The sequence below is a fragment of the Budorcas taxicolor genome, chromosome 11, assembly GCF_023091745.1.
Source record: "Budorcas taxicolor isolate Tak-1 chromosome 11, Takin1.1, whole genome shotgun sequence".
Classification (NCBI taxonomy): domain Eukaryota; kingdom Metazoa; phylum Chordata; class Mammalia; order Artiodactyla; family Bovidae; genus Budorcas; species Budorcas taxicolor.
In genome coordinates this window covers 29,697,380-29,721,279 of record NC_068920.1, presented here as the reverse complement: position 1 = coordinate 29,721,279, position 23,900 = coordinate 29,697,380, and the positions used below count along the sequence as shown (strand labels likewise).

At 40.9% G+C, this 23,900-nt stretch overlaps 8 non-coding genes across 8 annotated transcripts; 4 read left to right on the top strand and 4 right to left on the bottom strand.

The window, feature by feature from the left end:
• Nucleotides 1-2,756: 2,756 nt before the first annotated feature.
• On the bottom strand, nt 2,757-2,850 carry TRNAI-UAU (transfer RNA isoleucine (anticodon UAU)). The gene is made up of 2 exons: nt 2,813-2,850; nt 2,757-2,792 (listed from the first exon to the last, which is right to left on the bottom strand). It is a non-coding gene; the product is annotated as a tRNA-Ile (tRNA).
• Nucleotides 2,851-6,843: 3,993 nt separating this feature from the next.
• On the bottom strand, nt 6,844-6,916 carry TRNAT-CGU (transfer RNA threonine (anticodon CGU)). The gene has a single exon. It is a non-coding gene; the product is annotated as a tRNA-Thr (tRNA).
• Nucleotides 6,917-12,990: 6,074 nt separating this feature from the next.
• On the top strand, nt 12,991-13,097 carry TRNAL-CAA (transfer RNA leucine (anticodon CAA)). The gene is made up of 2 exons: nt 12,991-13,028; nt 13,052-13,097. It is a non-coding gene; the product is annotated as a tRNA-Leu (tRNA).
• Nucleotides 13,098-15,553: 2,456 nt separating this feature from the next.
• On the bottom strand, nt 15,554-15,661 carry TRNAL-CAA (transfer RNA leucine (anticodon CAA)). The gene is made up of 2 exons: nt 15,624-15,661; nt 15,554-15,599 (listed from the first exon to the last, which is right to left on the bottom strand). It is a non-coding gene; the product is annotated as a tRNA-Leu (tRNA).
• Nucleotides 15,662-18,761: 3,100 nt separating this feature from the next.
• Nucleotides 18,762-18,833, top strand: TRNAM-CAU (transfer RNA methionine (anticodon CAU)). Its single transcript has one exon. It is a non-coding gene; the product is annotated as a tRNA-Met (tRNA).
• Nucleotides 18,834-20,641: 1,808 nt separating this feature from the next.
• Nucleotides 20,642-20,714, top strand: TRNAK-UUU (transfer RNA lysine (anticodon UUU)). The gene has a single exon. It is a non-coding gene; the product is annotated as a tRNA-Lys (tRNA).
• A 1,484-nt stretch (nt 20,715-22,198) lies between these two features.
• Nucleotides 22,199-22,270, top strand: TRNAD-GUC (transfer RNA aspartic acid (anticodon GUC)). The gene has a single exon. It is a non-coding gene; the product is annotated as a tRNA-Asp (tRNA).
• A 949-nt stretch (nt 22,271-23,219) lies between these two features.
• Nucleotides 23,220-23,292, bottom strand: TRNAK-UUU (transfer RNA lysine (anticodon UUU)). Its single transcript has one exon. It is a non-coding gene; the product is annotated as a tRNA-Lys (tRNA).
• Between the last annotated feature and the right edge of the window lie 608 nt (nt 23,293-23,900).

The window sequence follows — 23,900 nt, the reverse complement described above, 5'->3', positions numbered from 1 at the left end:
CCAGAGATCACTACAGGAAACAGGAATAACCCCTGGAGACATTCTTTGTGATTCTGGAAATTTTATTTTCACATTGTTTCCTCAAACATCATTTGGTCACTGTATTAACTAGTATTATGTAATATCATGTCAGGCACTAGGTTTCAAAAACTATTAAAGAGGCTCTTCTGTTGAAAAATTCAGTAAGTCCCTGACATACAAATAACTTCCATTACAGGACTTCACCCATGAGTCCAGTTCATTCACAAAGTTAACCTAGGTACCCAACTAACACAATCAGCTATACAGTATTGTACTGTAATAGGTTTATAATACTTTTCACACAAATAATACATAACAAACAAAAAATAAAATAAACATTTTAATATTATAGTAGAGTAGTACAATACAACAGCTGGCATTCAGGGGCTGGCATGGAGTGTACAGGCAAGAAGAGCTACTGACTGGAGGAGGGGGAGGAGGTGGGAGATGGTAGAGCTGAAGGACTGTCAGCAATAGGAGATGGAGGGCAAAGGGGCAGTGTCACTCATGCCTGACACTGAAGACATAAGTTCTGATTCCTTGCTGAATTCAATTCTATCTCAGTTAAGTTTAGTTCAGTTCAGTCGCTCAGTAGTGTCGGACTCTTTGCGACCCCATGAATCGCAGCTCTCCAGGTCTCCCTGTCCATCACCAACTCCTGGAGTTCACTCAGACTCACGTCCATCGAGTCAGTGATGCTGTCCAGCCATCTCATCCTCTGTCGTCCCTTTCTCCTCCTGCCCCCGATCCCTCCCAGCTCGATGATCCAGTGATCTGGGTAGTAGCTCTTTTTTTCTCACCGTAAATGACACGGTAGCACAGTATTGCTTTCTGAACGGCTGCTGCCTCCTTTGTGTATCATTATAGATTCAGGTCCTGTGCTCAAAAGCTAACAGTGCCTCGTCAAATAAAGAAAATTCCCTTGCCATTTCCTTCATCATGAATCACTTCAGTTCTTCAGTTACTTCTTCCTCTTATTTCTCTTCTTCCTTTTTCTGGGCCTCCAATTCCTGGTGCTTCTTAGCAGTACCAGATACATCACTGATGCTTTTACACTTGCTTCTGGACATCCTAGACTTGGAAGAAAGATACTGTACTCTATACAGTACTGTACACTAAAGTAGACAAAAGCACAACCACTTGTAGAGGATGCACGCATGTGACAATGTAAGCCAGACAAGTGAACTAACTCACGTGACTGGACAAGCGAATACATGTTGGCATTTTTGAAAGTTCTGCAACTTGAAGATTCATATGTAGAGGACTTACTATGTGCCAGGGCGGCCCCTTTTTCCTTTTTCTTCTCTAACTATGCTCATGGCTCCATTCCCATAGCTTGACTTTTGCCTTTGTTCTTACCTCTGCCTGTACCTGTCTTTCACCATATATATCCAAGACTTTCTCCCTTATTTCCCTCAGGTTTCTGCTTAAATGTCACTGCTTAGACAGGCCTTCTCTAACAACCTTATATCACATAGCACTCCCAGCATATTCCCTGGTATCCTTGATCCCTCTTATCCTATTTTTGTTTTTTGCTATAAGCTTATTACCATTTTGTCTAACTATATATAAATATATTTATGTTCAGTTGTTTGTTGTTTATTTCTCTCTACTAGAAATTGGGTTCTAGAGAATAGAGATTTGATTTTTTTTTTTTCCCACTACAGTAATCTCAGCATCTAGAGTGGATCTGCCAAAAAGCAGGCATCAAGTATTTGCTGAATGGCTGCCTTTGAGATAAAGTGCACAGGAGAGGGAGTGGATTTGAGTTTGATGATTTCCCCATGTGTTGCTGTTACAGACTTGCAGGCATGTCTAGACAGAAATATCCTGTAGGCAGTAGGATGCATAGGTCTTGATTCAAAAGAGGGGACTGGATGGGAAGGAAATCTTAAAATCATCAGTACTTGGAAAGATGTTGTAATTAAGGGAATGAATATAATACAAAGAATGTGTATATGAGTAGGTGAGAAAAAAATTGAGATGAAACTGTAGGCTATAACGATACATAAGAAACACAAGGAGGGCCCTGTGAAACAATGAAATCCAGGAGAGACTGGATACAAGTAGAGCAACATACGATCATTTATTTCAGACACAGCCTCCAGGTGAATGTCGTTTTTCCAAACAAGGTCGTGTATTTTCAGATGAAATTAGGAAGAAATACATACACAGCTACCTACGTTTCATTGCAGGGGGAGATAAATTTCTGTTCCCCAGTCTGGTTTACGTAAAGTAGGCGGTGGAGCTCGACTCAAACACATTTATATTTCACAGATGAAGTTCAGCAACCTCACTGCAGATATTATGGAACTCGACGTTAAGATGCCTGAGCGCAGCTTCTGGTCATTCGTGAGCCCCTGTGACAGCTGCACGAAATGGCAGAGCGTAAGACCCAGGTTGTCCTCTTCCGTGCTCAGTTCCCAAAGATTTGAGGGATGGTTTTACACTAGGAGCGAGGAAAGGATGAGGGAGACTCATTCGAAGCTGTACAACCTGACTTTAAGATCTCCTGACAGAGGAAAATCGAATATGACTGAATGAGCTCAATTTGCCTCCTTTCGGCTTGTGATTTCTTTGTGTTTGAAAACGACCAAATATTCTCCTTAATCATGGGAATATCTGCGTTCTCACCTTGGAAAATGCAGTAGCCTCTTTTTAGCTTTTATGTTTAAAGAGGAGAGAAGGAAAGTATTAGAGTGAAAAGAAACTGAAACCTTAAAGGGAAGAAAACATGCTCCAGGTGAGGCTCGAACTCACAACCTCGGCATCACCCGCACATATACTGCTGTATAAGTACCGCGCGCTAACCGATTGCGCCACTGGAGCATGCTTTCCCTTAGCTCTCGGTGCGCAGTCTACAGAGCCACGAGCGACCGGCGCGCAGGATCCCCAAGACAAGCAGGGCGGGAACGCGCCGCACTGCTGGGGACTCTCTTCTCCCCACCCTCCTCAGCCGCGGCTGGCCTGGAAGAGACACTTTGATCGAGACACTTCCATCTCTCCCGCAAGCGTGTTTGTGATCCTTCCTCTGGGCCCGCAAAGATCAGCATTTCCCAGGTGTTCAGGGATGCTCGTTGCAGAAGCCCCGAGAGAAGGCTGAGGAGAAAGGACGGGCGGACTCGGGTTCCCCCTCGCCTTGACTCCAAGAAGGGAACGATTTCCGTGGAAGACAAGGGCTATTTGACTGAGGTATTGCATCACCGCGCACCGCCTGGCTGATCCGTGATCCTTTCTACCAGATCAGGACCCAGAGAAGCAGAGCCAGCCCAGTCCTCGCCCAGCGGGTTTCCCAGCACCCGCTGCGCTTCTGGCGGACCTATCCACCTTGCTGTCCAGCATCTCCGGGCTGTGCCTCCAGGTTCCCCTAAATCCTTCCCGAGCCTGCTTGCAAACCTCATTCTAAGTCATACAGCCGGCTGGTCCAGCATCTCCTATGGGAAAACAACCAGAGCGGAAACGGCTCCTTTGTGCCGAGTGTTAAAGAGACCAAGGTGGTGTCCCCGATCCCCACTCCCACCCTGCTCCTCCACCCGCTTTGACCTTCTTTCGAGGTTCATTGCAGGTAGTTTGCCTCTACAACCCGTAGAGTAGAAGCAAACCCAATTTGCCCACCCAGTATCTTCATTTTCTGCCTGGGGCATCTCATTATAAAGGCCAATTTTGTTTGTTAGTTTGCTTGTTTGTATTTGGCATAGAGTAATCGCAGCTGGCACATACATACCAGATATGAGGCCTTCAGGCTTTTATGGAATAATTCCTGTCAGTGAGAAGGAGAATTGTGTAAATAATGGAATAGCCTGACTATTCCTGTCCACACGGGACTTAACAAACAGGATTGAGAGTGCTAGACCAGTGACCAAATATCCCCATTCAGATGCAGGAAGGAGTGCGAGGGCAGAGAACTATTTCCATATTTCGGCGTCTGTTGCGTTGTTGTACTGGATCGTTACGTGTGTTTAAAACACACCCTAACGTAAGGAGCAGTGAGAAGCGACATAGCCCTTTAGTAATGACCATCTCACCACACGATCTCCTCCTAGATTCCCACCACACAGTCCTCGAGCTCTGCCTGAACCTCTAGAGGGCATTCATCTAACAATAGCAGCCACAAATTGGATGGAGCTTATTGGGCCAGACATTGTTCTAAGTGATTTATATAAACCTCATCTTAGCACTCACATGCTGTATTCCAAGTCTGGATCTAGACAAGAAGAACCAGTATCTTCAGAACTATTCTTAAGAGATGAAAACTTACAAGACTCACAATATGTCACTGGATATTAAACTGACGTTCATTAATAGAATGCAGACATTATAAGCATAAAATCATGTGCATGAAGAAAAATGTAGATAGAAAGCCAAGTGCTTGGGATTATTAACGTTAAAAAAAAAAAAAGCTTCTGATTTCTGCCTGCTCTTTTTACTATGGAAGTATGGCCTGCAGGAGAAGGCAATGGCACCCCACTCCAGTACTGTTGCCTGGAAAATCCCGTGGGCAAAGGAGCTTGGTAGGCTGCAGTCCATGGGGTCACTAAGAGTCGGACACGACTGAGCAACTTCCCTTTCACTTTTCACTTTCATGCATTGGAGAAGGTAATGGCAACCCACTCCAGTGTTCTTGCCTGGAGAATCCCAGGGACGGGGAAGCCTGGTAGGAGGCCATCTATGGGGTCACACAGAGTCGGACACAACTGAAACGACGCAGCAGCATAGCCTGCACTGACCACAATTTAGGTTTCCCTGCCCTGCAACTTCATCTTGAGTTTCAATTGAGGAAGCAAACAGAATGAGAGAAGACAGAAAGTTTGGAGTATTTATCTCTCTGGATTCCTTTCTCTGGGTCAACTTGATTTAGTTCATCAAAGTGGATGTTTCCTTCAAGTTCCAGATAAATATCCAAAAGTGAATTTGCTGGATCATATGGTAGTTCTATTTTTAATTTTTTTAGAAGCCTCCATGATGTTTTCCATAATGAGTGCATAAATTTACATTTCCACTTACAGTGCAGAAAGGTTTCCTACTCTCCCCACCCTCACCAGCACTTGTTATTTCTTGTCTTCTTGATAATAACTCCCTTATATAATTGATGTACTTAAACCATTAATATTCATAGTAATTATTGATGTGGCTGGATTAATATTTACTAAGTCATTATTGGCTTTTGTTTACTACCCTTGTTCTTTCTTCCTACTTTTGTCATCTACACTTTTGAGGTTTTAAGTGAGCATTTATATGATTCTATTTTCTCTCCTGTCTTAGCATACAGTTACACTTCTTTTACTTTTTTCAGTAGTTTGCAATATATATTTACAACTAATCCAAGTCTACTCTCAGATAACACTAATAGCACTATATCATGTCCTGAATAGCGTGAGTACCTTATAACAACAAAAGAATCCCAATTGCTCTCTCCTGTACCTTGTATCATTGCTGTCATTCATGTCACATATATATAGACATACACAAGCAAATATATATAGAGAGAGGTGTGTGGTATATAAATAAGTGTACATAATCAAATACTTAATACTATTATTTTGAACAAACCGTTATATAGTAAATCAATTAAGAATAAGAAAAATACAAGTTTTTCTTTTATCTTCACTTATTTCTTCTTCAGTGCTCTTCCTTTGTCTATATAGACCTGAGTTTCTGACCTTTTTTTTTTTTTCCCATGCCTCTTAAGAAGTCCTTTTAGCATGTTTTTTGTTTGTTTGATTGCTTTTGCAAGTCAGGTCATCTAGCAACAAATTCTCTAAAGTGTTGTTGGTCTTAGAAAGTATTTTTCTTGCTTCCAAAGGATAATTTTGCAGGGTACAAAATTCTGAGTTGTTTAATTTTTTTTTTCCCCATCAAAATGTTAAATATTTAACTTCACTGTCTTCTTCCTTGCATGGTTTCTGAGGAGCAGTCTGATATAATTCTTATCTCTGGTTCTGTATGGGTAAGATGTTTTTCCCTCTAACTTCTTTCAGGACTTTATCTTTTGTTTTCTGTAGTTTAAAAATTAAGTAGCTAGTTGTAGTCTTATTATGTATTCTTGGTGTTCTCTGAGCTTCCTCAACCTTTGATTAGGTGTCTGACATTAATTTTAGGAAAATCCCCAGTCATTATTCTCTTAAATATTTCTTCTCTTACTTTCTCTCTTCTCCTTCTTGAGTTCCCCTTACTTACATGTTACATCTTTTCTACTTGTACTGCAGCCCTTGAACACTCTGTTCTTGTTTTTTTCAGTCTTTATTCTCTTTGCTTTTTCAGTTTTTGAGTTTTCTATTGTTGTATCTAGCTCTGAGATACAATATGAAGCAAGATATGACTCCTGTCTTCAAGGAAGCTTAGACTCCATTAAGTATAATAAAATCGATAATTACAATATCTCTTTAGGCTTATAGCACCAAAGTTAGTCAGGACTCCAGGTTACAACAAATTGAATCACAATAGAAATTGGTTTATTAAAAAGGCTTGTTGTTGTTCAGTCATTAAGTCGTGTCCGACCCTTTGCGACCCCATGGACTGCAGCACGCCAGGCTTCTCTGTCCTTCACTGTCTCTCGGAGTTTGCCCAGACTCAGGTCCGTTGAGTCACTGATGCTATCTAACCATTTCATCCTCTGCCGCCCCTTCTTTTGCCTTCAGTCTTTCCCAGCACCAGGGTCTTTTCCAATGGATCGGCTCTTCACGTCAAAAAGCTTATACTGGTATTAACTGTATTAGCGGCATTTCAAATGAGGTTTTCCACACCTGAATTTCAGATATCAAGAATTCATATATCACAGCAACTTTATTTGTGTCATCTGTTTTCTGTAAAAGCAACGCTCCAAGGCTCCAGTGAGATTCGAACTCACGACCCCTGGTTTACGAGACCAGTGCTCTAACCCCTGAGCTACGGAGCCCCAGTAGTTTAACTTTTAACTCCTTGTCTTAAAGCAGATTATATACTAAAATCGTTAGGGTTTCATTGCTTTATTTTGAATCGTTTCTGGAAAATTTGACACCCTACTGTCAATCCCTTTTCGATTTTCTGGTCTGTGGTCAAACAAATTCCCTCATTCTCTGATAGTTTTAACATCATGTTCGATTGGCTTTTGTCAAAGGAAATACAGGACCCCTAATCCAACTCTGACAGTTTTGCCTGAAAATCCAGAGCAGTCGAGGGTCAGAGGTTGCACGTTGACGAGAGTGGGGAATGAACAGCTTGCCCATCCGCTAAGATGCCAGGTTTCCGGATGAGGGGTACGGGGCCACTTGATTTTAATTACAGTCACGCCCTCTGCTCTGCAGTATGTTCCGCACTGATTTTCCAGGCTTCATTTCTTAGAGTCTTGGGGAAAAGCACGAGAGATCTGTCTCAGATTCCTCGATATCAGTTTTCAGAAGGGAGACTGAGAGTTGAGGATAAGGATGAGGTCAGCAGGAAGAAGGAAATGGAGCGACCTCCCTGAAACTGAAGCCGAGGAGAGGCTCTGCCTGTTTGTAGCCTTGTCTTTGAGGCTGAAATACCTTTTAAAGCCTCGATCCAGGGCGTAAAGAAAGTACTATGTTTCTCCATCCCCACTGGGTATGGCTGAAATCCAAATAAAAAAATTCTGTCTAAAGGAGCTGTGGCAAAGATATCAGAGAATTTGTTAATTTCCACCCAGGTAAAGGAACTGCGTGGAGAAGGAAACGGCAACCCACTCTAGTCTTCTTGCCTGGGAAATCCCATGGACAGGGGAGCCTGGCAGGCTATAGTCCATGGGGTCTCAAAGAGTCAGATAGGAGCACACTGAGCACACAGTCACACACATATAAATATGAGCACACGGATCACTGAGTCAGACACTGAGCACACAAAGGGGCTGCAAGGGTCACACACACACACAAACACACACACACACAATCTGTTTAGGGACTCCACTCAGACCGGCAACAGAAATAATTTAAAGAGACCTGGTGAGGAAGAAAACTCAACCACAAATCCTAGGTCTCCAGTCCCAGATCAGAGAGCCTGTGCTCCTGATACAAAGCAAGGATTATTTTCCTGTCTACTTTCAGGATTTGATAGCTGGCTCATTAAAAAACAACTCTTAATTAAAAACAAAATGCAAAACCAAAAGCAACTCGACTGCCAGCAAATTCAAGTAACTCATTAAAAACAACTCAGCAAAATAAGATTTATTGGTGAAGTGGGGAATCCAGTTTCTATGCTTTGGTCCCAATCTGGAATACAGTTCTCCCATCATTCAGAGGAGAGGCTGTAGAATCTAAAACCCGCTCTTTTAAAGGTCTCACTGGGTAAAAAAGTAACACACTCTACCTCCCTCTCTCCACAGTCATATATGGGCAAAATAATGTTCTTATGACCTCAGTTCAGCCACTGAGTTTTGTCCAACTCTTTGCAACCCCATGGACTGCAGCACACCAGGCTTCCCTGTCCATCACCAGCTCCTGAAGTTTGCTCAAACTCATGTCCATTGAGTCAGTGAGGCCATCCAACCATCTCATCCTCTGTTGTCCCCTTCTCCTCCCGCCTTCAATCTTTCCCAGCATCAGGGTCTTTTCCAAGGAGTCAGTTCTTCACATCAGGTGGCCAAAGTATTGGAGCTTCAGCTTCAGCATCAGTCCTTCCAATGAATATTCAGGACTGATTTCCTTTAGGATTGACTGGTTTTAATTCTTTGCAGTCTAAGGGACTCTCAAAAGTCTTCTCCAACACCACAGTTCAAAAGCATCAATTCTTTGGAGCTCAGCTTTCTTTATGGTACAACTCTCACATCAGTCACCATCTACAGTAATTCTGGAGCCCAAGAAAATAAAGTCTCTCACTGTTTCCATTGTTTTCACATCTATTTGCCAGGAAATGATGGGACCAGATGCCATTATTTTAGTTTTTTGAATGTTTAGTTTTAAGCCAGCTTTTTCAATCTCTTCTTTAACTTTCATCAAGGGGCTCGTTAGATCCTCTTCGCTTTCTGCCATAAGGGTGGTGTAATCTGTATATCTGAGGTTATTGATATTTCTCTTGGCAAACTTAATTACAGTTTGTGCTTTACTAGACCAGCATTTCACCTGATGTATTCTGCATATAAGTTAAAAAATGCAAGGTGAAAATATACAGCCTTGATGTGCTCCTTTCCCAATTTGGAACCAGTCTGTTGTCCCATGTCTGGTTCCAACTGTTGCTCTTAACCTGCATACAGATTTCTCAGGAGGCAGGTCAGGTGGTCTGATATTCCCATCTCTTTAAGAATTGTCCACAGTTTATTGTGATCCATAGAGTCAAAGGCTTTAGTGTAGTCAATGAAGCAGAAGTAGATGTTTTTCTGGAATTCTTTTGCTTTTCCTATCATCCAACAGATGTTGGCAATTTGATGTCTTATGACATAGAGTATCATAAACAAAAATATAGAGAAACACAACAAAACAGGAAATGGGCATATTAATGAAGTTGAGAGTGAGGGGAGTGAAAGAAATGTGAGGTCAATTTTATCACTGTTACTCATCAGCAACTTCCTAAACTTCTTGGATGAAAAGTCTGCCTTCTGCCTTCTGGAGGAGACAGTTTGTTCAGATTCTCCATAATCCTAAACTTGCCTGTCCAGGAGGGCCTCTCTGCTGAAGCTCCTCCTCATCACCTGAGTATCAGAGAGGAAAGGGATGTAGTCTCAAGAAAGATCAGAAACTTCGAGAAAGTCTGTGATTTGCCATTTTCACAGATTTCATCCTATATTTAGTTATAGTATTCACCTCTGATTTTCTTGCACCTAAAGAAATGTATAAGCTCAGTGAAATATGATGAGACAGGCAACAGGAAGAAACGGTCTTCAGGACTTCTCAGTAAAAGTCTTCTCAAGGTCTTTCCAGTTTCTGCCTGCTGTACAGCTGCAAAGTCACATGCTATAGAGTTTGTTCCCATTTTTAGGTAAAAAAATTTGCATTATCCACTACTCCTCATGAATTTACTGTCTCTCAGTCCCAAATTCACCCTTTTTGCCTGCTTTGTGGAAATGGGTATGAATCCTTTAAATAGTTTTCTTTTAATAGGCACCAAAGATCTTCAGTAGAGAATAGTGGAGAATCATTGCAGGAGGAAGGGGGATTTGCATCCTGGTTCCCATGCATTAGTTGGCCTGCTGCTTCCCCAGGGCCTACCTCCTACATAGACATGGCTTTCCCCTGCTTCAGGCTCCAGCAGCCAGCAACAGCCACTAACTTCCCCCGGCAGGCATCCCCCTTGAGTGTTTTCTAGTGGAGAGCTCTCAGTGAGAGACCTCTCCAGGAAGTTTTCCAAGAAACACTGGAAAAATGATCTTCAGCAAGTTCCAGAGGGCAGATTTCAAGCAAGTTCTGCTGGCACAACCCCACAGAAATTGCTCTGCTCTTCAGTGAATCATGCCCAAGCCTTCCCCATCAAGGTCTGGATCTTAGCTAGAGGTAGGGTGAAGTATAGAGGTCTCTTCCTTCTGTGCTTTGTCTCAGCCATGGGTGAGGGGGCACTTCCTAAGGTGCTTTAGCAGTCCTAAGGGTAGTGATTTGCTATTCTTATATTCATTAGTATTCACTTTACTTTTTACTCATCAATTCCTTGTTTCTCCAATCCCTTCTTTAGTTAACAATTCTATATATTACACTTTCCCTATTCATTATAAGCAATATACTTTCTGGGGATATAATGTACAACTTGACAACTGTAGTTAACAATACTGTATTGTATATTTTAAAGTTACTAAGAGAGTAGATCTTAAAAGTACTCATCACAAAGAAAAATAATTTGTAACTTTGTGAGGTGATAGATGTTAATTGAACTAATTATGGTAACCATTTTGCAATATATACATATATCAAATCATTATGTCGTATACCTTAAAGTTATATAGTAGTATATGTCAAATATATCTCAATTAAACTGGAAAAATAAATAAACAACTTTTCCTGTCATTATTGGTTCTTCTCTCCTGATTGGACCAAGACTGATCCATACCTAACTATTGCTACATAACAAATCATAATAAAACTTAATGGTTTAATTTAACACCTATAATTTATTTGGGTTCTACACATTTATTGGTTCTCCCAGAGTTTGGACAGAGCACAGTGGGGACAGTTTGTCTCTGCTCTGTGATTTCTGGAAACTCAAGTGGAAGACTACAAGACCAGTGGCAGGAAATCATCTGAAGAATGGGTTACTCAAACGTATGGCAGTTGTTGCTGGCTGTGGGCTGGAGTCCTTAGGTATTTTCCATGTGATTTCTCCCTGTAGCTTAGTTTGGGCTTCCTCACAGTATGGTGGTTGGGTTCTGGGGACAAATGTCTTGAGAGAAAAGTGTTGACAGTTTCTATCACCTTTTACAACCTAGCTTTGGAAAGTCGTATAGCATCCCTTCCATAGCAGGCACAGGCCTAGCCAGATTCAAGGCGAGGGAACATAGACCCCCACCTCCAGAAGGAATGTCTCAAAATTGGCATTAAAAGAAAAATACATGACATGAGATATATTGGTATGGCCATTTTTAGAAAATAGTATCTATGACAGGTTTTTTTTTTAAATGACTTAATTCTAATCACTTAGAAGCCTCTATCTCCTTAGATTTCATTTATCCAATGTTCCCTGGACTTATAAAGAAAATTTTGAGACATTAAAATAAATTTGCATTAATATTAAACAGGTGTCTAGGGAACATATTACCCAGAGGTTCATGAAATATTGACAGTGCTGGGCCCTGCAAGAATTGGTGTATTAAGAAAATTGAATTATGGCATATTTCAGTTTTGATTTCTTGCTTACATTTTCATAATATCCATTTTCAAGTACCCCAAATATTTTAAACCTGTTTTCAGAGGTTTTCATTTCTACAAAAAGTACATAAATAGACTTCAAAGGTGTATAGAAATATACCTATGCCTCAAGCTATAGAAAAGATTAATGCAAAAATTCAACATATGTATATATTAAAATACACACTCAATATTGCATACTTTGTAAGCATACTATTAGTATAGAGAAAAAATTATCACAATAAAAAGAGTGAAATCTACAAACAATAACATTATTTTTAAGAGCTGATTTCTATTTGCATTAGGGTAATAGATGAGAAAATTACGAATTTAAAAGTGATAGTTCTCTAATTTCAGTGTCTTATAGATTTGGATCTTCACAGCCTAATTATAGAAACTTGGTGATACTCCAAATTATTCGAGGTTTTAATTTGTCCTCTCCTTTAATCCCAAAATAATCATTGCAACAAAAGCATTTTTTTTCCCTCTTTGTCTATTTCATTTTCCATCACTTAAATGTATTTTTCAGTCATATAAACGTAAACATATGTTTCAGAATTGCTGCGGTCACCCCAGAGGGGTAATATTTCCCGGGAAGCGTCTGAGAGCTCTAGAAAGTAAGGCAAGATTATTACTGAAGAGCACAGGCGACCCTGCAGGGCAGAAAACAGTGACCGGTGGAATGAATGGCTTCGGGCGATTAAATCGGAGTCCGGACGGGTTGAGAACAAGGGGAATGACTGTCTCTCGTCCAGAGCAGTGGGGTTGACCATTTATTCACTCAAAGTTTCCACCGATCCTGAGGCAGCATCGAACTGGACCTGCTTAATGAAGGTTTGAATCACAAACAAAACTGTGACCCTGGGGTCCAGGTCACAGGTGGGGTTCAAGGCCATAGGAAGAAATTTGTGGGTCCGGGTCCCTGTTCTGGCGGGCGGAGCGCGGAAGGCAGGGGACTGGACCGGGAGCTCTGGTTGGTGGGGGTGGGGCGGAACAGTGTCTCTCAATACCCTACCACCCTGTCTCCAGGGCAAAAAGAATTATTCAGGTCTGCATTAACGCTCACGTTCTGCTTCCTTTTTGTTTGTCTGTCTCTGAACTCACAACTCCCACCCAGTCCGACAAATGTCAGAAACTTTTCTTCTGGGACGCCCCTATACGCCAACTCCTTAACAGTCTACAGTACAATACTGTCAAGGGTTTGGGTCAACGTGTCAGGATGGCCGAGTGGTCTAAGGCGCCAGACTCAAGCTTCTGCTTCCCACCTTTGGGGCTTCTGGTCTCCGAATGGAGGCGTGGGTTCGAATCCCACTTCTGACACATCTTCATTTTGTTCTTACGACATTCAGAACAAAAGTATTGGAAAGTTCCTGATACTCAACTCTCGACACTCAAATATTTCTGGGCCCTGACCGATATTCGACAGTGAGAATTCCCCAGTCAAAGAATCCTGGAATACTTTCAGAATCACGTGGAGGCAACCTCCTGCACTGCCTTCTGAGATTCCCGTCCTCCTAGAAAAAAACGTACCATAACAACTTGTGGTCTTTTCCTTAGTGGATCAACTGATGAGCCATCCACTGTTGGATGTTGGGTTTTTACTGTGGAGAGAATGAATGAAATCCTCACTGCTTTTCTGTACACGGAAAAGAATCTGTTATAAAGCTCTCACAAAGATGACTTTGTGAGATGACATCTTCTTATGTCATCTCTAATATCTAAGAGGGAGAGTCCTTCAAGACTATGACACTGCTGATAATATTTTTAGGTTATCAAAAGGAAATGCTCATACTGTTAAAACTGAGTAAAATTGAGCTCGCGCTGAGATTTCTTTTCAAAATGATTTGATTTAGATATTTTTTCTTTATTTTTATTAAGGTAAAAAAAAAATGCCTTCTGTGAAGAGCTACATAAGCTAGGTAAGATATTGGTCTTAAAATTAAGACTTTTAACTTTTGCAGCTTTGACATTAAATGAGTTTTTCTTCCTGTATAGCTTTTAAATCATTACACAGCAATCTTCCTCCTAGGAATGTACCTCAGTGAAATTCCAGCTCAACTCCATGGTCGGCCTTGTCTAAGTGTAGGATTTTGCAGTACCAGATTATTACAGGCAAGCTACATATCCACCAGGTATACTTCAGTGGCCACCCATGAATTTCATACTATGTGGCAGCTGCACATAGGAGCAGATGTGACTGTAGCAAGACAATAGATTTTTCAAACTGTGTTGAGTAAAATAAAAACATATAAGGATTAACAGTGCCAATAAAAATCACACAAATCAACAGCACTTTTTTTGAGGGTAGTTTCTTTCCTAAAGAATATTAAATACTTCAAAGAGGATCTGTCTGTTTTTGGGAGAAGAAAGAGATGGTTACAGGTTGTGACAAGGAAAAAGGTGTTTCTGAAACAAAGTATGCATGGACCAATAACCAAAATGAGCCCTGAACTACCAAGTGTGATTAATTATCCTTGTGAACCCAAAGTCACTTTCCCTTCCATCATCAAATTCCACTTTTTTCACTCTCACCTCTGCAGATTCCTAAACATCCACCACTCTTTCCTGTCCTGCATTTCCCCTGAAATCATGAAATTCCAAATTATTTTTCTTCATTCTCCATTTTCATCTTCTTCCAACCACTGTTTCAGATTGAGACTGTTTGTTTTCCTGTAACTGTTTTTATTTTCTGTTCCAAAGCATTCCTAGTATATTTTGAGATAAATGGGGAAATCTAAAAAGTAAAATAAAATAGAAATCATTTTAAAATGTTTTCTTCCCTTTATAAAGTATCCAACACCTGGGCTGGATGCTGAGTACTAAGCTCTGAGGATCCTTCTTCTAGCCAGTAAACTGTTACAGAGCTTGATTTTTAAAAACTTAGGAAATGATGGTCTGAGTGCTTGCCACATTCCCCAATGTGTCATTTCTTACTTAACCTGGGAGATAGTACCATAGGTACTGTGATGCTGTCTTTAAATCTAAAGGCAAAACCAGAAACTGTGTACTTACTCTTTTGGATATCTTTCTCACTAATACAAAAGTACAAACGCTACAAATTGATTCCAGGGGGGTTTATTATTATTATTATTGCTTCCATTTTGTTCCTTTCAGTTCCTCCATGTGGGGAAAAGCAGTGAATTTTCCAGTAACTTTCCCACTGGAAAAAGCTAGGACTGTGTGGGAGATTCTGAAGGCTGAGCTACCACTAAGAAAGTCTGGGTCCTTTTCATTGGTGTGGTCATGCAGGAGAACATTGTTTGATTTGCCAGTGGTGAGGCCATATTCCTCCAGCGCATAATAGTCTGGCTTGAGGTCTCTCTAGGAAAGGGAGAGCTTTCTGGTTACTTTGTATTTTTGTTATTAAGTCAAGTTCCTGGGTTTCATTAAGATAAACAGGCTGACAGAGTAAGGGACAACCTTTGAATGGCAATCCACTGCCTCTTTCTCTCTGGGAAGAGGGAGTCATCGGTGGCAAAGATTTTTTTTTAATGTGCCCAGTTGTATGTGGGAATACTCCAGGTTCTCTGATTGGGAATTTCCATTTGTCAAATGCTTGGCTGGTGGTTGTAGAGATGACTTGTTAGTGACTCTTCCAGGGATACCAGGACCTTCCTGAGTATAGGCCTGGGTGGAGCTGCTGGTGGGGACTGTCTTTAGAGGTAGAAAGAACCCAACTACAGAATAAGAGAGGATACTCAGGAGTCGGGAGAATGAAGGTGGAAAGGCAAGAATGAGATGAAAGACACATGTGTGCCAAGAACAAAACTGAGTCTTGTCAGAAGTGGGATTCGAACCCACGCCTCCATTTGGAGACCAGAAGCCCCAAGAGAGGGAAGATAGAATCTTGAGTCTGGCGCCTTAGACCACTCGGCCATCCTGACATGACACTAATGGAATCTCACCAGTAACAACTCTGTCAATGACTGAAGCCTATTCTATCCGAGAGGAAGAGGAACAAGTTATTTCTAGAAATTACAGGAGTAAACCAAGAATTATCTGCAAAGCCAAAAGACAGGAAAGGAGTAATTTTATGGTGAAGAGGTGCACTGGGAGACAGAGTTGATGCTGCTTTGAAAACTGGGGAGCCCACCTCATGTACCTTGAGTCTTTTTCTCCCACTCCATCCCTGCTGACCATGAGTTACACATTACATGACCAACCTTAAGAATCAGAGGATTTAGGATACAGATTTTCTCAGCATGTGTTGCAGGTATTGTCTTTCAGGAGCTTTCCCCAGTGCTCACAGTATCTCACAGCATTTTATCTTAACACAGTATTTTATCAATGGGGACTGGGTCTGTGTGTGGAACTTCAAATCTCTATACAATAATATTTTCAGCATCTTCACAGTTTCTGCAAGGTCCACTGCTTTCTCCCCTCTCCTCTCTTCCCTTTCCTTCCATTGCCATTTTTCTCTTGCTCTAACTTATCTTCCCCTTTACATTCTTTCAGTCTGTGCTCAAAGAAGGGATATGAAGTGAAGAAGCAGGATATGGTTTATTATAAGACACTTAAAAAGAGAAACATAGAGCATGGAGGACTAGAATAAGGTCTTGGTCTTGGTTTAACATCTTTACTGAGTTTTTAAAAATGTTGTTGCTGTTGTGGTTAAAAATCCCTCCTGCTTTGGTTAAGGTGAGAGGTATTCATCCAGTGTTTTGTTTTTTTCTATTCTGTCTGATAACAGTTTTTAGTTAGTCTCCCAAATTAACAGGCTTCAGAAATATTTCATTGCCTGCAGAAGACAACTCAAACACACATGCATGAACCGGCAAACAGCTATTTAAAGATCCATTTTGGGTGCACATCGATCAGAAGTAAGTTGTTTCTTTTGCTCTGTTTTTGGTCTTCATGTAGAGAATCTGAAATACTGTTTTAAAGGCAATGCAGATTAGGAAAAAATATGAGAATCTTGAATCAGGTGCTTATGTTTGAATTCAAGCTTCATCATTTACAAAAGTGTGATGTGTTGATATTTTACATTATTTTGACCATCTGTGAACATTTCTTTCATCTGTAAATTTAGAGGGCAAGCCCTACCTCAAGATTGTTGAGGGTTTAAAAAAATTTATGTAGGTGCTTTCCCTAGCAAACCATGTGACAAGCAGTAGTCACTCAAAAGACCTCCATGTTTCATTCACCTTCATGTTTCTATTCGTAACCTCTGGCATTTAGACGGTTTTGCAACAAACCAAATTCCAAACAAACCAAATTTGCCTTTTCTGAACTATGGTGTCCCAATTTCCAAACACTTAGAAAATATGCTGAATCCTCCTTTTCTGCCAATTAACGATCTTTCAAACTTAACAGCTTCCCCTTCCTCTTAGTCAAATCCTGTCATTAGCTCTTGACATCCTAGTCATGACTTCTTTCTCCCTCTTTTAAACTCTCCAAACATATTGCTGTTAGTAATCACATGAAAAGCTGAAAGCTCAACTTCCAAACAAATATAAGATAAAGATAGTCCCATTCCTTGAACGTGGAATTATGTGTGATATTTTTAATGAAAAGGTCTTGATTTTAATATAGTCACAGTTGTCAATCTTTGTCTTTATAGTTGGACTTTTCTGTTTTATTTCCAAGTTCTTTTCTACCTTTGATCCCTAAATATATTCTTTATTGGTATCCTTTAAATGTTTATATTTTGTCTCCTCCCTGGAATAAAATTCACTTCAAGGTCAATTCAGTACAATTCAGTTCAGATGACTAAAAAAAAAGTCTGCATTGAGCTTCTGAAGAGTTTTATAGAAGGCCACTAACACCACCAAGGCCTGGACCCCAATAGTACCTCATCGAATTTACAAACCTTTCTTCTAAGGTCTTCCTGGGAGAACACTCAGGACTAAAAGTTTTTGGCTTACAAGACCATGGGCCAATGATTCTCTTTTTGAAGGTGGTAGTTTTATTCTGTTAATGTAGTTGGGGAGGTTACTGGGAATGAAAATATCGGAGGAAGTGATGATTTCATGGTTTCTGTCTTCAAAAAGAGGTTAAGACAAAGTTTGCGGCTTCTGTAGCAGATTAAAAAAAAAAAAAAAAAAAAGGTAAAATCACGGCCCTGCAGAATTCAGAGGGGATATGAGAAGGAAAGAAGAGCTCAGAATAGGATCGATCAATCATCTAAGGTAGATTTATGCAGCAAAAATCACACTTCCTGATTTTGAATGTTGGTGGCTAGGTTCATCTCAAGAAACTCGAGTTCTCTCTGCCCTTGGAAAATGATGATTTCTGGTTCTTAAGGTGTTTTGGAGCATTGACAATCTATTTGCATAAAAATCCACTTAAATGTTTCATCTCTCTAGTAAGTAACACTTTAAAAAAAAGACAGAGAGGGAGAGCAGTACAAAAGATACAAAAGAATGTGGCATATAACCATGAAACTGAAAGGAGAGAAATCTGATTTTGAATAAACAAGGTAACAGGTGTTGTCCGCCGAAGTGTGACCAAAGAATCCAGCTATGGTAGATCACCTTGGGTTTCATATCTCCCTTAACTCTTCAAGTTGCAATTCTCAAAAGTATTTGCTTTTCCTTCTCTTCGCCCAAGTCTTCAGTTTTTCCAGGCGGCGCGACCATGCAAGGGCCCCTGGCCTTGCCACTGACGTGGAGGAGCCAAGGAGTTCCAACTTCAGAGTCCAGGAGTGAGCAGTGGGAGGCTAGGGAAGGCGGGTGCGGGAGGGGAGAAGCAGTCTGAGTTCTAAATTCATCCCTAGAAATCGGTATAGGAGAAGCTAAGGGTTGGAATACCAAGTTCCTGAGGAAGGATTTCAGAGCTTCGGTTTCCTTATTGCAAAAGTGCAGACGCCTTAGAGATTGCGTGCAGGCGGCAATTTTGAGAAGGCGATGAGGGGCCGACTCAGAATGAAAGACATAACTTAGAGGAAGTGAGTGGGAAAAGGGAAGCAAGAGGAATTGATAGACACGGGTGGCTACTAATCTTTATACAAATTAATGAGATGCAAGAAAACACCAGGGCGTGAAAAGCAGAGTGGCGCAGCGGAAGCGTGCTGGGCCCATAACCCAGAGGTCGATGGATCGAAACCATCCTCTGCTAATGTCTTTTTTCCTTCCACAAGCACTAGACCAACACTCGTTATTCTTTTCCTCAAATTCCAAGGTTTCCACAAGAACACTATGCAGAGGCAACTACTACTACTACTAAGTCGCTTCAGCGGTGTCCGATTTTGTGCGACCCCCGAGACGGCAGCCCACCAGGCTCCCCCGTCCCTGGGATTCTCCAGGCAAGAACACTGGAGTGGGCTGCCATTTCCTTCTCCAATGCATGAAAGTGAAAGTGAAGTCGCTCAGTCGTGTTCGACTTTTCCCATGGACTGCAGCCTACCAGGCTCTTCCACCCATGGGATTTTCCAGGCAAGAGCACTGGAGTGGGGTGCCATTGCCTTCTCCGGCAGAGGCAACTAAATTAAAATATTCATGACGGTGACACAATTGGTTTGCCTTTCTTGTCTTCTTTGATCTTGATGAAAATTGGCCTCAATCAAATACGTCATTTTAAAGCTCACAATATATTGGGAAACAATGCACATCTTAATTATCGTCTATATACAGTGACTCTACCACTACTTTTTTGCTTATACAGACATGCTTACCAGTCTTGAAACAGAGCAGGACACTATGGTCCTTCCCCATCTTTCCCGCTTGTGTTTTTTCTGTAGAGAAACTTTAGCCAAACAATAAATTTAATCGAGAGAAGTGAGAAAATGCAGAAGCAAAGGAAAGCAGTCAAACAGGACAAAATAATAATAATTTAGCAATTAAGCAAAGTGAAGAACGTGAGTCATATCCTTTGAGCTGTCTTGTAGGTACTGAAACCCCCACCAGGTAGAAGTTAACTGCATGTTGACCAGACTGTACCAATGACAGAAGCTGCCACAATTCTGAGAACTGGCCTCAAAGAAATGGGAACAAATTGACCTTGGCAGCAAAGATCGGCTGTACTCAAAACAATCAAGATGATGCTGATCAGATCACTGAATGGCCGAGTTCAAGATGACTGTCAGAGCTGACAGTGCTGTTTCTGCATATAGCCCCCTCCCGCCACCTATCCGTCCCTGAAATGCCGCTTTAAAAACTCTTGCCCACTGATTGTCAGTGGGGGAAGTTGGCCTTTGGACACAAGTCCGCCCTGGGTTGTCGGCCTACAGAATAAAGCAAGCTTTCCTTTCCACCAACTTTACCTATAGAGTATTGGTTTTAGAGCTGCAAGCAGCTGAATCCCACTTTCCTAATAGTCTCATGAACAAATGAAGACCTGCTCTTACAGAGGCAGGGGATACAGTTTCAACTGCCTAATCCTTCCTTTCTTTAGAATGGAACTCAAGATAAAATGGAGAGTTGAAAAGTAGAATAGGAGAGGACAAATGTGGACTTTCCAAATTAGCAAATGGGAGGTTGGAAAGATGCAGGGAAGGAGGGAAAGGAGACTGGGGAGTGAAGAAAAAGCGTGTGAAGGAAAGATGAGGAAAGGTGCATGTGCTGAAAGTGAGATGTATGAACATTTTGAATAAGTGAGTTTTCTGGGAGTTCCTTTCCTGGATGGAACCACCACTTCAAAGTGGGCATCAAGTTTGTTTCTTGCTCTGGCATGAAAATTCCAGAAAACCCCAACTCTGAAAGAAAACACTGGAGGAAACAATGGGGAATGACCCTCCTCCTTGTATCACAATCTTCATTCCTTACCCAATCTTTGATTTTCCTGAAGTCCTTCCCACTTACTGAAGTCATTGGTGAAACAGAATCAAAGCCCTCTGGAAGACCCAAGTAATTTCAAAAACTATGACTATTACTAGAAGCCCTCTGGTGTTCTTATTTTACATAATGAGTTAGACAGTCTCTTAGAGGGCCTGGATAGCTCAGTCGGTAGAGCATCAGACTTTTAATCTGAGGGTCCAGGGTTCAAGTCCCTGTTCAGGCGCTAAGGCCTCATTTTGTTTTCAGTATTTACTTAAAAACTATTTAGATAACAGCCCATTTAAGAATGCCTTTGAAAGTGAGGAAGCCTTAACAGCCAAATCAAGCAAAGTCACTGCCCTAAAATAGTTTACTGTTTAGTTTTTCATTAATTTTCCTTTTCTAATATTAACAAAAGCACTTCCCCAAGTTTCTAAGAAGAATCAAAAAAGGGCATCATTTAAAAGTAATAAACTAGAGACAGATTTAGAAGTAAGCCATTTAAAAGTTCCCTTAAAATGATTCATTAATCTGGGAGTGGAAGAGAACAATTTGGGTGGACTCGATGTGATGGTATTAGGAGGTGGGACCTTTGAGAACTGAATTGGGTTATGAGTTAATTTCTCATAATAGAAATAGTGCCCTTTCAAAGGAGTCCCCAGGGAATTCTCTGTTGCTTCTGCCATGTGAAACAACAATGAGAAGACAACAATCTATAAATCAGGAAACTCTCACCCAACAAAGAACCTGAACCATGAATGTTGCCTTTGAGGTGTTTGATGCCTGTCTTTGTCTAGAGATTCTCTTGTTTGTTTAGACTGAACACCAAAAACCTCCATTCCGTCTCACCCATAAGCAATTTTAATCAGTACTTTTACACCTTTTAATGTATCCTTTGATGCAGTTAACTATATTTCTGCACATAACACCTCATCTTTCATCCTTAAGTTTAGTGGGTTAAATATTGTAGGCAGGAATTTGTGTCTACCTAGAACTTCTGAATGTGATCTTGCTTGGAAACAGGTTTTTGCAGATGTAGTTACATTAAGATGAAGTCATTCATACTGAATTAGGGTGGAGCCTAAACCCTACCACTGGTTTACCCTATCCTTGCAAGAAAGAACACTAGGAGGCAGACAGTAAGAAGAAAGTCATAGGTAGACAGAGGCAAAGACTGGATTCATACAACCACAGCCAAAAAATATAAAGGATTTTGGGGATCCACCAGAAGCTAGGAAGAAGCAAGGAAGGAATCCTTCAGCAAGCCTTCAGATAGAGAATGGCCCTGCCAATATCTTAATTCCGATGTCCTAGTCTTCAGAACACAGAGACAGTAATACACTAACATGAGAGAAAGTTCCAGGGGAAAGTGATTCCTTGGGGTGAATCTAAAACAATGAATAAACTTGAAGAAAAGAAGTCGTTTTGAATGGAGGGAGGGTTTTGGTTTGTTTGTTTTTTTAAGTTTAATGCCTTCCTTGATATTAATGAACATTTCTTTGCTATTAGTGATAAAACTTTATAGCAAATGGTTGTGAGGCTGTCGTTTTTAGATTTAGATAACATGAGGAATCCCTTTTGATGGACTGTTATTGTAAAGATTCTTACTATATTCTTATCGTTAAAGATCCGTGAAATTCCCAGGAACTCACTGCCCAGAAAGAGTTCAGGGTACAATGTGTGAATGTCTCTTTAACTGAGATTCTTTTAAGATTCACCATCGGGTCTTCCTCGTTAGTATAGTGGTGAGTATCCCCGCCTGTCACGCGGGAGACCGGGGTTCGATTCCCCGACGGGGAGATTAAGACACTACGTTTTTTCAGCTAAGCCTGTAACAGAAAGGAAATCTTTCTGGTTTTGTTCCTCTAAGTTGAATTCTCTCGTGTTGACTTATTACTGTGTTCACCGAGCAAGCAACTGCCTTCTGATGGAAACCCACGGCTGCCTTCCGTCTGAGAAGTCAGATACAGCGCGGGGGTTCAAAGTGTGCCCATTTGACTCGAAATATTCCAAGATCTTGCAATATGAATTTTCATTTGTCAACTGAGGTGATGGAGATGTTGCTTGTACAGGAACCGCCCTTAGAAAAGTCTCAATGGTTCCCAAATTTTGGTGCACATTAGAATAACCTTGTTGTTCAGTCGCTAAGCCATGTCCGACTCTTCGCGACCTCACGGACTGCTGCACGCTAGGCATCCCAGTCCTTCACTATCTCCCAGCATTTGCAGTGGGGATAGTATAACTTCAATTCATGTAAAATTATGGACATTTGCACTGACACCTTCCACAGCTCTAATTGGCCAAAGTACTTTAATTTTTATATGTAAAAAGGAAAACCTGTAACGTTGGTTAAAAAAGAAAAAAAAAAGCCTGATGAAGTTATTAGATGCTAGCTAACATAAGTTCTACAGTACACCTAAATATGTATTGTACAGTGTGCTGGTTTTGTTTATATTTGGATGTTTTGAAATTCGGACATATACAGCTTACTAATATATGTTTATAATTTCAAAGTCTGGTGATTCTACATTTGCTAATATACTTTTGAACTGTTTTATTTGGAAATAATTTCAAACATAAGAGAGGTTACAAAAATAAAAATTTTATAAGGAACACTCTATATCCAGATCCACCTTTCCTTAACATTTTACCCTATGTCTTTATTATTTTCTTCTATATCATGTTTTTCTGAGTCATGTAAATATATTACATAAACCTCAATGTGTGTTGCCTTAAAAAGATAAGCTGGCGCCTGGACAGGGACTTGAACCCTGGGCCCTCAGATTAAAAGTCTGATGCTCTACCGACTGAGCTATCCAGGCCCTGACCTTGGGAGCTGAATTGTCCTATAAATAACTAAATCTCAGTATTTTCTATCTCCAGGAAGAATTGGAGTAATCCATAATTTCAGAAACAACCCGGGTCTTTCAAAAGCATGGCTTGACCACTTAAGTCATCTACTCACCAAACAGACCATTTAACCTCTGCACTGTACATTCTTTAAGTACATTTTTAATTGCTGGAAAAATGAAGATTATTCCTAGAGTCAATTACTGCTGAAGAGGATTCACCAATCTGGGTTGAAGGATATCGCATTTACTTCTCAGATAAGTTTGAAGAGAAGATGCACAAGGCTCCCTCACCAACCTGTAAGGGAACCTGGAGGAGATTTTTTTTTTTTTTTTAAGGAACAACTAAAGTAACTGAGGAGAATCTTCCAAAGAATGAAAAGATGGGCAAAGAAGATGAGGTTTCTATCCTTGACATAATGTAGGGGCATCAAATTTGGTTGTACCCTTTGGTGTCCCCACCCCCCACCCCCCAGTTTCAGAAATGAAATGTCTGGGAAGAAATCCAAGGCTTCCTCTAATTTTCTCCTCCACATTTTATCTAGTGGCCCAACTCGTCCAAAGACAGGAATGGCTTGACA